General features: G+C 40.0%; 1 long non-coding RNA gene across 1 annotated transcript; it reads right to left on the bottom strand.

Annotated features, from left to right (window-relative positions):
- Positions 1-8,770: 8,770 nt before the first annotated feature.
- LOC105712952 (uncharacterized) lies at positions 8,771-17,059 on the bottom strand. The gene is made up of 3 exons (XR_001106462.1): positions 16,876-17,059; positions 10,842-11,135; positions 8,771-9,031 (listed from the first exon to the last, which is right to left on the bottom strand). It is a non-coding gene; the product is annotated as an uncharacterized LOC105712952 (long non-coding RNA).
- Between the last annotated feature and the right edge of the window lie 1,114 nt (positions 17,060-18,173).

Below are 18,173 nucleotides of genomic sequence, written 5' to 3'. Positions count from 1 at the left end.
GCCAATAGCTATTAACAGGTATTCATAGGTAGAAACAGAGAAGTCTGGGGCGTGGGGACTCAAACAGCCAATGTTTTCCCCAGTCAACTGTCCAGGTCCCTAAAGAAAATATATATGGGGAAAAGAAAGCAAACCAAAATGACACTTTCTTTTTTTATTCCACAAGTGTGTATTAAATACACTTTACGCACAAGGCACAGGTGCTAGGGATATAGCAATGAACCAAAGGCCTGCTCTTAAGGGATTTACATTCAATGTCCAAATTCATCAAGAGAAGTTTGACCTCAGATTGTTAGCCCATGTTGCCTGTGTGGCCTGCCTCCGACTCAGAGACCACCCTGCCATGTGAGAATGGCTGCACCTGCCAGCAAGGCACAAAAGAAAATGAAAGAGACAGAACGTTTGCCCCAAGAGTGAAAGCAGAATTGGTGAAGGCCACCTGCCCCAGCAAGGGAGAGAGGAGAAAGCTGCCCAAGGCTAGAGATGGCCGGGGTGTGGGGGGGAAGTGGGCGACACAGAGGAAAGGATGCCTCTGGGCCTTCTCCCCTGGGCAGTAGCCCTGACACTAGTGTCCTCTCTGGTCTCAGAAACCCCAGAGAGAGCCATAAGAGTCCACACCCAAGCATGCAAGGACCTAACTCAGCACAGTGGAAGTGGAAGCCTCTTGGGCAATATGAGATTCCCCATATTTTACCCTATCCTTAGGGATGATTTCCAAATCATCATTTAAAGGAAATGAAATCAATCTTCAATGCTGTTAATAATCCTGAGCCAGTCTCTCTCTTCGATCTATTATTTGTCCTACGTACACTTTTTACACAGTGGTTTTCTCATTGGCTCCAGACCCTGCCTTGACCTGTGCATTCCCTTTGCCTTTGCTTCAAAAGTATAATCTCCCACCTGATCTGGCCTCTCTTCCTTTTATACCTATGGACATAGTCTCTTCTTCCATCCCAACTATTCTGTGTACTTTCCCCACCAACCTCAGCCCATGTGTCTGTTTCCTTTCCCTGAGCTGTTAGGATGCCCGTTATCTATGGCTTTCCCTAAAATTTAGCATTTACTGCCATGTGTATATGTCTTGTTTCCTTTCCTAAATTATAATTCCATAAAGAAATCCTTGACAACACCAAAGCATCTAATCCAGCATTTTGCATATGTTTAGTATGCGATAACCATTTTAATTTGTAAAACTACTTACACTGTGCTTACCTTATAGAGGATTTAAATAGGTGGTTGCAGTATATTTTGGTTGATGGATGGAAGGATCAGCTGACTCATTAAATATATTGCTCATCTGTATTAAAAAAAAGTGGGGTTCATGCAGTGTGAAAGGTCCTCAGTAAATGAGGGAGATCACCATCACCAACTTGCTTGAAGTTATCTTTAAGTAAATTACAATAAGCATATACCTTTTGGCTGTGCAGGTGTGAAATCCAGGGTTAAATTTCTTCCTGCACCTACAACATACATAATGAAACAAATATAGAAACCAATAATAGGGAAGTAAGTTATAGATGGTCCTTTAGAAGTCAATCTCATCTGCGCACCTAACCATAGAAGCAGCATCTGCTCTGCTAAATACAGGTGTTTTATATCCTTGTCATTAATTGGAGGGGACATTATGTCATCATACATCAACAGTTAAGGTTGGTTAAAGTGCCACTTATCTCAGGTGCTGTCATTAATCAGGTTCTTTTCAGCTTGGTGACTCCAGAGGCTGGCTCGAAGCTGCTCTATGTGAATGAATTTTCCCTGTAGGTTTGAGGTGTCTTTTTATTATCATTTTGAACAAAAACCTTGGGACCCAGACCTAAGTGGCCATTAAGGGAGCTGTTCTGATGCTTCAGAGAAGAGAAACATTTTCCTCCATCACCTTCATTGCCCCCACTCCCTGTGTCTCCACCAAACAGCCACGGTGGAGAGGAAGGCAAAGCAGCACAAGCTGTTGTCTCATCATGGTTTAACCCATTACTGAATTTCGGCGAACCAGTGCATCTGGTGCTTCAACAGAACTAGAAAGCAGCAGAGTCCTAGAAGACAACACCATCTCTTTCCACCTGACACCAATGTCATCCAGGTGCCTTCTTGGCTACCTCAAACCCACAGTGTGGTGTCCTTTTCAGACAGGATTCTGGGACACATTCTTCCTTGTCTCTGTTTTCATTGAAAATATTTGTCCTTAAAATGTCTGCCCTTGGCCAGGCACAGTGGCTCATGCATGTATTCCCAGCACTTTGGGAGGCCGAGGTGGGTGGATCACGAGGTCAGGAGATCAAGACCATCCTGGCCAACTTGATGAAACCCTGTCTCTACTGAAAATACAAAACTTAGCTGGGTGTGGTGGCGCACGCCTGTAGTTCTAGCTACTCGGGAGGCTGAGACAGGAGAATTGCTTGAACCAGGGAGTCAGAGGTTGCAGTGAGCCAAGATCGTGCCACTGCACTCCAGCCTGGTGACAGAGTGAGACTCCATTAAAAAAAAAAGTCTGCCCTTTATCCCATTCATTCAAGGCCACTGGAAGTGGCATAAGTTGTCAGGAGCAATAATGGCAGCCTTTTTAAGTACTGATGTTATGTTTTCAGCACCTTGACCCTAAGAATTAAGATAAGTATGTTCGGGTAGCAACTTGCAAATTCACATGAGGAATCAAGTCATTTGATCAACATCAAATTCTCACTCAGAGAGCTTCTACTCTGCCCTAAAAATAGAACCTCTTACCTATCCCACTTTGTGTTCCTGACTGTTTCAACCTGTGCAAGAGACTGAAAGAATAAGATGGGGACTGTGTTTGTGATTCATTTGTTTATTCTTGTATTCAGTAGACATGAGTTGAGTGTGAGGCACTGTGCCAGGAGAGGATACAGTAGTGATCATGAACAGACACCGTCCTTGCTCTCAAGCTTTATAGTGTGGATAAATGGGATAGAAATGAACCAAATAGCAATCAAAAAATGTAATCTCTAAAGTGATAACTGTGATTAGTTCTCTAGAGGACAGCATTGTATATCTGGTCAAATATATAAACATATCATGATCTGGAGTAGGAAGAGAAGTTGATCAAGGGAGGTGTGGGGAGAGGAAGAGTGTCCCTAGAAAGGGAACAATAAACACCAAGTGCTGTGCTAGGAGGAAGCAGGAAGAACTCCAGAAACTGAAAGGCCCTGGTGGTGGGAAAAATTCTAAGACCTGGCCAGGAGTCGTGGCTCATGCCTGTAACCGCAGCACCTTGGGAGGCTAAGATGGGTGGATCACTTGAAGCCAGGAGTTCGAGATCAGCCTGGCCAACATGGCAAAACCTCATCTCTACTAAAAATACAAAAATTAGCCGGGCGTGGTGGCACTTGCCTGTAATCCCAGCTACTCAGGAGGCTGAGGCAGAAGAATCACTTGAACCCGGGGAGGCAGAGGTTGCAGTGAGCCGAGACTGTGCCACTGAACTCCAGCCAGGGTGACAGTATGAGGTTCTGTCTAAAAAAAAAAACAAAAAGGAATTTTAAGATACCCCCTAGGTCCCCCTAGATTCTGTGAATATGATGGATTTTACTCCCAAGGGTTAGGTTATATCTGATATGGCACTGTTAGCATTTAGAAAGAAAGACTATCCAGGTAGACCTCCTGACATAATCCCAAAAGCCTTTAAATCTGAGTCTAGAAGTCAGAGACTGAGGAAGTTGAAGATTCCAAGGACAAAACGATTCAATTGGTTTCTGGCTTAAAGATGGAGGGAGCCCCCTGGCAAGGAATATGCGTCACCTCACATAGCCGAGAGACACGCCGGCTGGCAGCCAGCAAAGAAATTGAGTTTTTCAGCCCTCCAAGTGCAAGAATGCAAGAAACTGCACTCTGAATAGAAGAATGACTTTGTGTATCCATCTCTTAAGGCTGCTATACCAGGGCACCACAGACTGGGTGGCTTAAACAACTGAAATTTATTGTCTCATTGTTTTGAAAGCTAAAAGTCCAAGATTGAATGGTTGGCAGGATTTTTTTACCCCTAAAAGAGGGACGCACCTGTGCCAGGTCTTTCTCCTTGGCTAGCAGACAGTCTATATCATCTCATCATAGTCTGTCTCTTCACATCATCTACCCTCTAAGCATTTGTGAATTTGTGTCATAATTTCCCCCTTTCGAAAGGACCAGTCATGTTGGATTGGAGCCCATTTGATGAACTCATTGTAACTTGATTACCTCTGTAAAGTCCCTATCTCCAAATAAGGTCACATTCTGAGGTTTTTGGGGTTATGACTTCAACATGTGAATTTGAAGTGGGGGCATAATTCAACCCAGAATTAAAGATGAGAATTCGGGCTGGTCAGTTCCTTGATTCAGCTTTGTGATACCCAAAACAGAGAAGCCAGCCATTCCATGCCTGCACTTCTGACCTACTGTGAAGCTAATAAAGGGTGTTGTTTTAAGCTGCAAAGTTTATGGTAATTTGTTGTGCAGCAATCAAAAAACAGCACAGAAAAGGTTGTCAGGGCCAGGCCACACAGGGTCATGAAGGCAGGGGCAAAAATATTTGTCTTTATCCTGAGAACAATGAGAAGTCACCAAAGGCATTAGGAATGTCATGCTTAGATTCCGTTTCTCTTCTGGGCTTCTCGTTTTGCTCTGTTCTCTTTCCAGATAAAAATTCCAAAAGAGTGGGTGGCTGCAGAAAAAGATGGGAATTTCCTAGCCCCACCTTAATCCTTACAGCCGATCATTAAACAAACAAAAAAAAGGGGGGGGGGAAGAAGAGGAGGAGAACAAGATGGAGATAAATTCCATTTTTTGAGGGCACATTCTGAGTCCAGTTACCATTCTAAAGCTTTTAGTGCATTTTCAGATTTAATTCTCACTATAAGCCTTGTCTTACCCATATTGTAGTAACGTTCCCAAGGTTATCAGCTAGGAGGAGTGTAATTGGAACTTGAATCCAGGCCTGGCTGGCTCCAAAGCTCATTTTTAAAGTTCATTGCACTCATTAAAACCATCCCCCTATCCTGTCTCACCAGTGTTATTTTAATACAGCATGGCATACCTTATCCAAGTCTTAGAAGAGTTCCACAGATAAGGCAGAATGGATATGAGTACAAAGAATGAGAATGCCGTGGTGGTAAGGGTCAGACAGATGGGCCCAGTTGAAAATAAGCAGCAGAATTTGTGCAAGAGCCTGGTCACCTACCTGTCTGATCCCTTTTATTCCCCTTCCCTTTCTTGCCTAAATAAAGTGTCTGAGGATTGAAGTGACATAGGCATAATAACTCTTCCCTTGGGCTTTAGGGAGAGGTGAAGTGTTTTTATTCATTATTTATTTTTATTTTTGTACAGATGGGGGTCTTGCTATGTTGCCCAGGCTGGTCTCGACCTCTTGGCCTCAGGCAGTCCTCTCACCTTGGCTTTCTAAGGTGTTGGGATTACAGGCGTGAGCCACCATGCCCAGCCTAGAGTGTTTATAAAACCCTTCTTAAGAACAACCAAGCTTGGAATAGTCCTTAGCATGCCCAAGGGCATGGTAGAAGAGTTCCACAGATTACGCAGAATGAGAATGCCAAGGTGGTAAGGGGCAGACAGATGGGCCCAGTTGAAAAGGGCATACTAAGGGCATTGCACTTTTCAGCTGGCCAGCACTGAGGAATGTGGGATGCAGTGCTAGGAAGAAATCCGCGGATCCATCCAAGGGCACTTGTGAAGATTTGAAGAATACATACTGGTCACCCATCAACCTATCTGTAGTCACTCACTGAAAGAAGCATAAGTTAAACCTATCAAAACCCCTTAAAGCAACAATGTATGTTCTATTTTTTTTCTTTCAGTGAATTACAAGTAGTATCTAGCTGATTATATTCCCTAGATAATTATTACATTTTATATTCTTTACCTTCTTTTAAAAAGAAGGATGCGCTATTTTTCTAGCATTCATTTGCATGCTTTTGATAAATTACTATAACCAGATTAAGGAGATAAAATAACCAGTCTATTAATTACAATGATTATTATTTAATGGAAAATGGGATTCTAGACAAAGTGTGTAGCGAGAAGAAAGCTTAGCAATGCATTATACAGATGTGGTATTTTATCTTAAAGAGTAAGATAAGTGTCCAGTCTGCTCCACAATCTAGAGAATATGTTCATTAACTCTGCAAGATTTATAAGTATAATTGACCATAATATTTTAACACTATTTGCTTGATTTGGAGGTACATGAAGAACAAGGAAAAACTGTAACTTCAATTAAATTGAATAAATTCCTCAATAAACATATTAAAGACCAGATCTACTCAGCAATGTAGGAAGCAGAGGGATGAACAAGAATTCAAAACTATTTTTTTAATTAAACAATACATTATTCTAACTTGAAGTCATTGGGAATTTGTATTTAAGAGGACAGGGGTTGAAAGGCAAGCTTCCCCCACATCAATTATCCTCATAATTAACTTCAAAAATAACCAAAAAGGTAATATTTGGAGAAATGTTGGTCCTTTCTAAAAAAGAAACATCATTAAGGCCAAATCCTGAACCAGTTACCAAGAGACATTTGATCTTGTCTCACTCCCCTCAACTATAAAAAAGAATAATATTGCATCTGCCATCATGAAGTTACATGAATTAAAGCAGGCTTCTCGCTACAAACTCTGGCCAAGTCTAGCCAGCTGCTGTTTTTGTGTGGTCCTTGACCTATGAACAGTTTTTATATTTTTAAATGGTTGGGAAAAGAAAATCGAAATAACAATACTCTTTTGCGATGTGAAAATTTTATGAAATTCAAATTTCAGTGTTCATAAATAAAGTTTTATTGGAACACAGCTATCTTCACCCACATATTGTCTGTGGCTGCTTTAGTGCTATAACAGCAGAATTGAGTATTTGTGACAGAGACCATATGGCCAACAAAGGCTAAAATATTTATCATTTGGCCTTTTACAGAAAACGTTTGCTGACCCCTGAACAAAAGGAGTAACACACAAATTCTCAATGTTTGTTACACATCACCTGGGGAGCTTTAAAAAAACCTACTTGCCCATGTTATACACCAAACCAATTAAATAAGAATCTCTGGGAGTAGACTCCAGGCATCAACAATTTTAAAACTTCCCAGGAAATTTCAATGTGCAGCCAGATACAAGAACCAGCAGGCTTACCTGCTATGTATAATGTATAAACTTAACACATAGTAAGACCCTGATAATTGTTAGCTGATTTGATAAAATAAATCCTCCTTTTAAATTCCTCATTGTATTTCAGTAAAATGTTATTAAATATGCACTGGGTGCAAAATGTTTTGTTTTTCTTCCCTCACTGTTTCCTTCCTGCCTACCTCTATTCTGACCTACATGTAAGAGTTAAAACAAAAAGGAAAACTAAGTTTCCCTGTAGGAATTGAGATTCTAAACATTGATATACTTGGTATTTTATATTTTCATTTATTCTTTCTACAGATTTTTAATGTGTAGTATCAAGTTTTATATAATACTTATGACAGGCAAGAGCTCCCAAGATGTACTTTCAAAGTTCTGCAGAGTGCCAGTGTTCTTGTAAACAGCCCTTCAAATCTTCTAGGGTTCTTGTAAATAGTCCTTGCTATGGGTTGGCTGTGTCCCCACCCAAATCTCATCTTGAGCTGCAGCTCCCATAAACCCATCTGTTGCAGGAGGGACCCAATGGGAGGTAATTGGTGGATCATAGGGGTGGATCTTTCCTGTGTTTCTCTCCTGATAGTGAATAAGTCTCATAAAATCTGAATGTTTTATGAAGGGGAGTTTCCCTGAACATGCTCTCCTGCCTGCTGCCATGTAAGATGTAACTTTGCTCCTCATTCACCTTCTGCCATGATTGTGAGGCCTCCCTAGCCATGTGGAACTATGAGTCATTTAAGCCTCTTTCCTTCATAGTGTACCCAGTCTCCAGTATGTTTTGATTAGAAGTGTGAGAACAGACTAATACAGTCCTATATAACCTGACTGGTTTAAAAGTAGATTTAAATTAATAAATGCATGGCATCTTCAATAGGCAATAACTAAAAAGAGCTCTTGAAAGTAACAAAAATAATTGATTGGCTGGCTATGTCCACTCACACGTATAAAACCCAAGGGTAGTTCATTTTTTGTCACAATCTAAATCTTTTAAAATGAGAGCAACATCTATATCTTCCCAAACAAGAAATGGATATGGACAGAGATAAAGATACAACTAAGACAGAGAGATTATGTACATGGATTTTGAATTCACACCACCAAGTTCAATTCCAGCTCTATTAGTCACTAGCTTTGTCATCTTGGGGTAATTACTCACCTCTCAGGGCCTTGATTTTCTCAGCTACAAAATAGGAAGAGCAATTCTTATCTCATAGAAATGAGGAAATTATTTTCTATACACAATTTTTAAATTGTGAGGATTTTCCCCTAATTCTTAGACTGTGAAGCTGAAAGATCATCTTCATAGCATGATGCACAGAGATCGACCCCTCTCTGCCAGGCACTTGGGTCTCCTCATCTGAGGTCCTCCCTTTTTTGTTTTGTTTTTGAGACAGAGTCTCACTCTGTCATCCAGATTAGAGTGCAGTGGCATAATCTTGGCTCAGGCAAACTCCGCCTCCTGAGTTCAAGCAATTCTTGTGCCTCAGCCTCCCGAGTAGCTGGGACTACAGACACGCACCACCACACCTAGCTAGTTTTTCTATTTTTAGTAGAGATGGGGTTTCACCATGTTGGCAAGGCCTTAAGTGATCCACCCACCTTGGCCTCCCAAAGTGCTGGGATTACAGGTCTGAGCCAAGACACCCAGCTGAGCATTGTTCTTTATGGCCAAATATGAACTTCTTGAGGGAAGGAATTATAATTATACAGACACTCCACAAATTACACCACAGTCCCATTCAAGAAGTCCCATTCAAGAAGGCCTTTTCTGTAGGGTATTTGTCTCCAATTCACTCAAGTGGTTGCTAGCAGGATCGTTCCTCCGCCACATGACGTATGTACTATGTGCATGTCTCCATAGCACATATGGAAGTGTAGGCTCTTTGAAAAGACCAGTAAGATAAACAATGCTTGGGCCAGTCCAAGGATAACAGAGAGAGAGAGAGAGAGAGAGAGAGAGAGAGAGAGAGAGAAAGAAAAGAATAGCATTAATGATGAGAAAGTATATATAGCAACAGATACTATTACTTTAAAAATTATCAGAGAACTATAAAGCATGGATTTGGTGTCCATTGAAAATACATAGACTTTGCAAAGACCTTTAAATTACCCTTAACTCTTCAGAGCAATAAGCAGACAACAGTTCCTATTTGCAATTTTCCAGGACGTTGGCCACAAGGTCAAGTATATCTTTCACAGCCTTCAATCCTAAAGTTGGTTTTAACTCTTGAAAATCTGTATTCGTAGGTGCGTGTTTTCTCTAAAGTCAATCTCTTTTCATTCCTATAAGACTTTTGTGCTGTGTCATCTCCTATATTTCTTTTTAATATTCCCACTTTTTTGTGTTTTTGTGTCTATTCCAGCAATCTCAACATGCATTTTTGTATCATGTAAATTTTGACATGACCCAAACTGCAAGAATTCACAATACTTTTTCTTTCCTTTTTTTGACTTCCAGACTTTGCTTAAATGGTCATTAGGCTAAGTGGTATGCATTTTAAACTATGATTCACCATCTTCCTTGTAAGTCAGTCCTCTATTTCTATAAGTAACTTTTCCTCCTGAGCCCTGCTTTGTTAACCCTGTAAGTTCCAAAGATGCAAAACATCTTTCAAGCTTTTTTTTTTTGCTTCTTTCTTAGACAGAGTTTCACTCTTGTCACCCAGGCTGGAGTGCAGTGGTGCAATCTCGGGTCACTGCAACCTCCACCTCCCAGGTTCAACTGAGTTTTCTCCCTGAGCCTCCTGAGTACCTGGGATTATAGGAGCCCACCACCATCCCCAGCTAATTTTTGTATTTTTAGTAGAGAAAAGGGTTCACCTTGTTGGCCAGGCTGGTCTCGAACTCCTGACCTCAGGTGATCTGCCTGCCTCGGCCTCCCAAAGTACAGGCATGAGCCACCATGCCCAGCCCATATTTTGTGTTTTTATGCATAAATTACCATAATGTAAAAAATATTTCTCAAATGAAGTTTATGAGATTTAGACTGTGGATGCCTTTGTGTTTCTTTAACATTTTTATTTTCTATTATAAATTCCTCTTCTAAATTAGAAATGAATCCTCTCTTTTTGCTCTTACTTTATCAATTTTTAGTCCTGAATAAAATAAAGCAAAGAGAATAAAACTAATAAAGCAAACTAACACAAGATAATGCAATGAGAATACACATGGTACCAGAAACCACATGGGACTGAACAGAAGGGCCTTCCCTCTCACGTAAGTGCCGTCTGCCTTTCTCTCTCTGCTCCCCATATCCATCCCTGCCTGAGACACTTTACATTTCCATATATTACACTAATATTTTCACATCTCTAAAACTCTATTCTGTCCCTTATAGAACAACTTACAAAAGGTTGATGTTATGCAAATCAAGAGTTGCACAAATATATATATATATATATAAAATATCTAAGAGTCTCTAACCTCTGCTTTGCACATTTTTTTTAGTTTAGGAGCAAAGGTTTAATAGGCAAGAGAAAGAGAAAGAAAGAAAAGGAAAACAGCTCTCTCTCTAGTGAGAGAGAGGGGACTTCAGAGAGGAAAAGACCCTGCTTTGCACATTTTATTTATTTAGTCGGTGTCAGTTGACTGATTGCTCTGTAACAACAGAGCTTAGGGACCTTAATAGCTGACCACACAAACCAAATAGAAAGGACTGACAAATGTCCAGGAGACCCAATCATCTACTATATTAGTTGTCTATTGCTGTGTAACAATTACCCCAAAACTTAGTTGCTTGAAACAGAAAACACAAATTATGTCACAATCTCTGTGGGGCAAGAATTCAGGCACAGCTTAGCAGGATGCCCTTGGTTCAAGGTCTCTCACAAGTCGAAGTGTTGGCTGGGCATGTGGTCCCATATGAAGGCTTTTCTGTAGGGTATTTGTCTCCAATTCACTCAAGTGGTTGCTAGCAGGATCGTTCCTCCGCAACATGACGTATGTACTATGTGCATGTCTCCATAGCACATATGAAGTGTAGGCTCTTTGAAAAGACCAGTAAGATAAACAATGCTTGGGCCAGTCCAAGGATAACAGAGAGAGAGAGAGAGAGAGAGAGAGAGAAAGAAAAGAATAACATTAATGATGAGAAAGTATATATAGCAACAGATACTATTACTTTAAAAATTATCAGAGAACTATATGTTATTCCATGTTACTACATTGAAAATATCAGCCAAATGGCTTATTTTCTAGAAAAATGTAAATTACAAGACTTAAGAAGAATTAGAAAACTCAAATTAATCAAAATTATTAAAGAAATGAAGAGCAATTATTAAAACATGATCCACACAAAAAGCCCATACTGTTGTTTGGGGGAGTTCTAACCACCTTCAAAGATGGAAACATATCGATTTCTGTTACAAAATTAGCACAATAGTAACTAATCCTACACTTATGCCTATTAGATACAAAAATTGGTAAATGAAACCTTAGTAAACTAACTGTAGATGTATAACATAAAGGTTATGCATCATAACTAAGTAGGGTTTATTCCAGGAATGCAATGGTGCTTCAACTTGGAAAACGGGTTAATGTAAGTTATAACATCAATTGGACAAAATAAACAATTCAAATAACCATCTTGACAGAAAGTAGAGGTAAAGTATGGGATAAAATTCACTATCAATTTCTCATTTTTAAAAAACTATTAATAAAATAGAATATAAGAGTTTTCCTTACCATTATTTACAGTAATATTTCTCCCTGACCAACTTTTCCAGTACAATCAGAAGGAATATAAGGAAGTCAATCATCACCACTTCTATTTAAGATTTGTCTGCAATTTCAATATATGCAATTAAACCGGAAAACAAAGTATTGTGAAGGAGAAAGAAAAATGGCCAGGAATTATAGATGTTATGGTTACTTACCTATGAAAGATATTGGAAAAAGGAGATTTATCTGAAAAAGTATTAGAACTGACATCCCGGTTAGTATTCAGCTGTTATGTCATAGAAAGTTTGTAGAAACTGTTCACTACCAGTATCTGAGCCGATTGGTTGGTTCTCAGACTGTATCACTAGTATTTTGATTTGTGGCTTCTAATAAGATATATCATTAAGAAGACTGGCAATAAAACAATAGGTAAATCAGCAGCTTTCCTACGTACTAACTGTGACCAGTTTAAAAAAAAAAAAAAGGCAAAATGATCCCTATTCATAGTAGTAAAAATATATAAAATATCTAGAAATAAGCTGTACAAAAATCATGCAAAATCTTAATAAAATGATTACATTTTACTGAGGGCCATATAAAAAGACTTGTATATAGATAAATTGTATTCCTGTAGTAAGTATAACTAATATTGTATAAATTCTCTGCAAATTAACCTACAAATGTAACTCAATCCTCCTAAAAATCTAATGGAATTTCTTTCCAGACCTTGACAAAATTCTGGGAGAATAAACATGCAAACATGTTTTAAAAAAGAAGGATAATGAGTTGGGATTTTCCTTAGCAGATATCCAAATGTGTTATACAGCCACAATATGAACAGTGATTTGACATAGGTGCCAACATAGACACATCAGTGAAATCAAGTAGAAAATCCAAAAGCAGCCCAATATATATTTAAGAATTTAGTGAATGATAAAGATGGCATTTCAAACCTGTGGGGAAAAGATAAATTATTCAATTAATAGCTGAGGAAAATATAGTGACTAGTTTTTATAATCTTGAGGTTGGGAAGTCCTTTCTGAGCATGGCACCACAGGATGAAATCATAAAAAAAAAAATAAAGATACTTTTGACCTCCAAAACATTATACTGACAAAAATTAATATTGGCCATTAATAAACTAGAAAATAATTTTTTAAAAGGCAAGATTTTCTTGTTTATCCTTCTATCCCCAGATCCTGGAACAATGCGTGCCACATAGTAGGCCTCTGAATGAGTAGATATATAAACAGGTCTTGTAAGTCAGTAAGGGAAAAAATGAACACCTTAATTTTTACAATGATCAAAAGACACAGATCAAAAAGAAGAAACATGAAAGGTCAGTACAAAAAGCTCAAATAGTATACATTGCACCAGCAGTAACGTAAATAAAAATTAAAACAATAGTCCACCATTTTTTACATGTTACTGTTTCTCTTTTACATTGAAGTGGCCAACATATGGGCAAAGAGGCACTCATAAATTGCTGGTAGGAAAATTAAAATCTGCGCAATATAATTGGAAGTCTTTAAAACTGCAGAGTCTCTGACCTAGTAATTTCACTCCTAGGAATTTTTTCTAAGGAAATCATTCAACACATGTGCAAGGACATATATAAAAGGATATTCACCAAGCATTCTTTACAAGAGTGACAACTAGAAACAAATGTTCACAAATAAGAGAATTGCTTTCATAAACCTTAGTAAACTTTTTCAATAGAGTACCATGCAGTAGGATAAGTGATGATGCAGCTCTGTATTAGCTAATCTCCAAAGATGTTCATCATATGCTGTTAGTTCAGAAGGCCAGCATATATATATACACATAATTTGCAAGCATTTGTGAGAAGGTAATGTTTGGAAATTATTAAATGGTAACCCCTAAATTTCTCTCCAACCTCCACTACCATAAGCAACTGCAACCTTCCACCCGGTAGGGTCCACATGCTCTCCTCTATGCCCTTGCCCTCTCCTGCTTCACTCTCCGAGTTGATGGTAAGGCTGCCTGAGCCTCTGAGATGGTGAATTTTTGTGTCAGCCTGAACGGGCTAGGGGCTGCCCAGATGGGTGATAAAATATTGTTTCTGCATGTGTCTGTGAGGGTGTTTCTGGAAGAGATTGGCATTTGAATTGAGTGAGTAAATAAAATCACCCTCACCAATGTGGGTGGACATTATCCAATTATTGAGGGCCCGCAGAACTAAAAGGCAGAGAAGAAGGACAAATTCACTCTCTTCTTGAGCTGAGACATCCATTGTCTCCTCCCTTCAGACATTGGAACTCCTGGGTCTTAGGCCTTCAGACATGAACTGAATTATTCTATTGACTTTCCTGATTCTACAGCTTGTAGATGGCAGACAGTGACATTTCTCATCCTCCATAATCATGTAAGCCAATTCCCATGTCAATCAATCAATCAATCAATCAATCAATCTTCTATTGATTTTACTTTTCTGGAGAGCCCTGACTAACACAGCCTGTATAGGTTGCACTCTACCCATCTCCGGGGGACACAGATTAATATCATTGCACCTATGACCTTCCTCACTTACTTATCATGGAAATCCACTTTCAAGGTAGTATCCAAAAAACTCACGTAGATTGCCCTATACCTGCTTACTCATAAGTTTAAAATAATTTTGTTTTCTGCAAAACAGAATCTCTGAAGCAGAATCATTGTCATCTTGTGATTTATAACACTCAAGTGACAAAAATATGCTAGATAATTATAAGGCACATTTACCAGTCACCTGTCTACACCCCATGCATGATGGTATTAAAAAAAATCACAATATTTTCTAATACAGAATAACTTAATGAGTAATAGATGTGATCACTAACTATCCATCCAACTCTTTAAATACCACCAGCCCTGCAGAAGGTACAAAAAGTTGGATCAACTCCTAGCTTGGTGGGCTTGAGATCTAAATTGTAAATGTGAGATGTTATTATCTGAGCCTCCCAGGACTGCCTTGGCACTGGGAGGACTAGTATTGCACTCTTCAATTTAATCCTTCCCTATTTTCTTTCCCAGATATTTATAACACAGCTGTGGAAAGGTGTTCCTGGCAGGAAGTTGGCATACAACTTCTCAGGCTGGGAGCAAATATCTGAATCAGATAGGAAGAAAGCACTCCAAATGGATCAATTTGTTCAAATTTTAGACTTGAAATTCAGGTCTAGAGACACTGAGTGATGTCAGGGAATAGATAACTTATCTGAAAACCCAAGTTCCAAGTTCCTGCTTTTTCTTCAATTTTCCAAGTAATACAGGCCAAAGCTGATTTCCTTTTATGTATGAAGTCAGTGATCACATCAAAGTCGGCCTATTTCAAGATGCTGCATGAAAGACTCTAATATCAAGCATAGGCTTGACTTTCCAGAATCAAATTTTAAAAGACTTTGGCACTTAAATAAAACATCTTCATTTTGTAACAGACCCGCCTTTTCTTTCCTTTTTGCGGGAGTAGGAAGTGAAATTACATACCATGCAGCTTTCATAATTTAAAAACATATCGTAAGGATGTATTTAAAAGACTTTGGGAAAGATATTGAAGGTTTTTATGGGACTGCCAGGTATGAGACTATCTGGGCTGGAGAGAAAGTAAATGACTTGAGACTGGGAGACTTAACCATTCACTGGGCTCAGAGGACACCAATCATCTTTGTTCTACAAAAGAAATCAAAGACTACATTCTACTACTCAGGAAATAGCAATTAATGGAAAATCTTAAAAGAGAGGGCAGTCTTTGACACATGTAGACATTGCACATCAGCTCCTGATGGGCTGGAAGAAAGTAGGCGCATTCCTGGAAATGATACATTATCCACTCAGGCCACATAGCCAGGCAGTGCTGCATCAATTCAGCAATGTTGGGCAGCACCTCACGGTTATTAAGGCGCTTGAGCAGACATCATCTCATCTGATCTTCACATTTACCCTTCGAGAGGAGCAAGCTAAAGCTAATTTCTCTGTATCATGGAACCAGCTTAGTGACTGGCCCATGGATGTCTTTAAATAAGCTGAATCAGTCAGTAACGTGAGCTGGAATGAGGGTCAAGACTAGAAGGTGTAGGAATTTTAAGATTCTTATGGGCATATAAATGTTATGTGTATGCATTTCTGCAACTTTCACTGCATCTACAATGGTAGTTTACAGAATAAGTAATTGCTGCTTTGCTGCTAACAACTAGTAATATGGATTAAGCATTTGTGATTTGCCATTCATTTTCTAAGCATATCGTGTAGATTACCTTATTTTATTCTCACAATTACCCTAAAAGACACTCAATAAATATCCATTGAATGAATGGCTGAACTTAAGTCAATCAAACAATACTTTCTTCCTTCCCAACCACAACATCATGACCTCCATTTGACTCTTATTGGGAAGCATCTGGATGCTAGAAAGGAAAGGGAGTAAAAGTCACTTCGACTGCAGCATAGAAATTGGACTCACGGAAAACAGAATCCTTGGAAAAGGATGCCATGACTCAAGTAAGAAATGACAAGATCTAAACTAAGGATGTGACAACTGAGTTGAAGAGGAGACAGAATATTTAAGTGAACTAGTCTTGCTGCTGGACTGGGTAGAGATAGGGAAAGAAAGGAAGCCATAATGGTGGTCAGGGACCTGGTAGGAACAGCCTGAGAGAATGTAGTTCACTTCAGAGAAATAAAGGATGATGATGCTTTGCGGATGAGGATGTTGATTTCTGTTTTGGATGAGTTGAATTTGAAGCACCTGCCAGACATCCAGAAGTTGAAGTCCAGTTGAGTAAAAAAAAATTACTTCTAAAATGTCAGGACTGAGGTCTGGGATGCAAACCAGCAGCTTCCATCAGTCTGATTTGGGAACCATACACTGAGAGAGAAACGAAGCCACAGAAATATCTGTGCCCACCCAAGCTACACGGTTTGGACTTTGTCCTGTTGTTAGGAAACCACTTTCCATCTGCTTTTCAGGTTTCTCGCACCTGGAGGACCTCACCGCTGTTCACCATGTCACAGCAGCATCCTGTCTTCTCCAGCTCTCTCCCTCCTCAGCCACCCTCTGGGTGATTGTCACCATGCTTTAAACAAACTCTGTTCTTACCCAGTTTTGTTCCTTGTCTTCTCCTCTTCATCACACTAAGCATAAGCTCCCCACTGCCTTTCCAGATTCCTGATGGGCACTGTGCCGTTTTCCACTCCCCAACTCCAGTCCAGCATATACCCTTTGCTGGGGTTGACAGTGACATTTCAACCACTGCCCCTGCCACTCTGCCCCAAGTTCAGAAAGAACAGTGACTCCTCGACCAAGCAGAAATGAAGAGTGCCCTCCCCAGCCCCCTGTGCTCTGCCTCACACCCACATTTGCATTCGTTCTCAGCTTGTTTCCACTCTGCCAGTTTTGTTTGCATGTCTGGCACTAGGGGTGGCTCCCAGGGCCTTTTGCAGCCCTCTTCTTTCACCCAGAAGGAAGGTGGACCAGTCTGACTCCAACGTGCTGCCGAATGCCAACTGGCAGGTGGCTGGGTGACGGGAGGGTGATGACACTGCAGGGCACTCCCAGCAGGCAGGGAATCAGGGCACCAGATTGGCACCCACAGTTGCAGATTCAAACCGTCAACAACAGCCAGAATCCTGGACGCTGAACCCTCCTGTCATTCCCACAATCTTGCAATCTTCTCAGAGTGGCTTGAATACTAATGTAAAGGAAATTTCTCAGAAACTGCATTCAGTCTTGGAGTCATGGAGCCAAAATTGTATCTCATCCTCTTCTAGGTGCGTGCAGCATACAGACTCACTCCCAAAACCAGCCCTAATCTCCTCAAAGATGGGGGACAGAGCAAGCACTAGACAAATGCCATAACCAGTGTTCTTCTGCAGACCTACCAGTGTCTGCTTTGCTTTTCTCAAATTTGGGGATACAGTGTCCTGTTGCTTTTGTAGCTTCAGGGTAGCACCCCTTCTCCTGTCGCTGATTTCTAAGAATTTCTACTGGAGAATGCATGGAAGCCATCAGCATCCCAGCTTGAAACTAAACTTTATTCCTAAATGATCTTCTCTCCACCTCTCACTCCCACTCTCAGAAACTCACCATCTCTTTCCTTGAGAAAAGAAGGCTTTTATTTTTCCCCTCTGTATCCACCACTGCTCAGCATCTGCACAACCCCTCCAGGTTTTCTCTCTCATACACACAACACAGCAGCTTTCATTTCTACTCCATTTAATCAGATCTCACCATGTCCCATGGGCAACCTTATTACCAAAGGGCAATAGTTCATTTGGTTTAGGATGTGTTCTAGATATTTCTTGTTATCCTTTCCAAATACACTCTCCACCCCTTTCTACCCTGCTCTGTATCTTGAGAGGTCAACTGCTGAGGACTTTAGCAGGGGGCTCCCTTGC

Source organism: Aotus nancymaae, unplaced genomic scaffold (assembly GCF_030222135.1).
Source record: "Aotus nancymaae isolate 86718 unplaced genomic scaffold, 86718_ANA_hifiasm-v0.15.2.pri h1tg000020l, whole genome shotgun sequence".
Classification (NCBI taxonomy): Eukaryota; Metazoa; Chordata; class Mammalia; order Primates; family Aotidae; genus Aotus; species Aotus nancymaae.
Note: the sequence above shows the minus strand (reverse complement) of the source record. Positions and strands in the feature narration are given on the sequence as shown.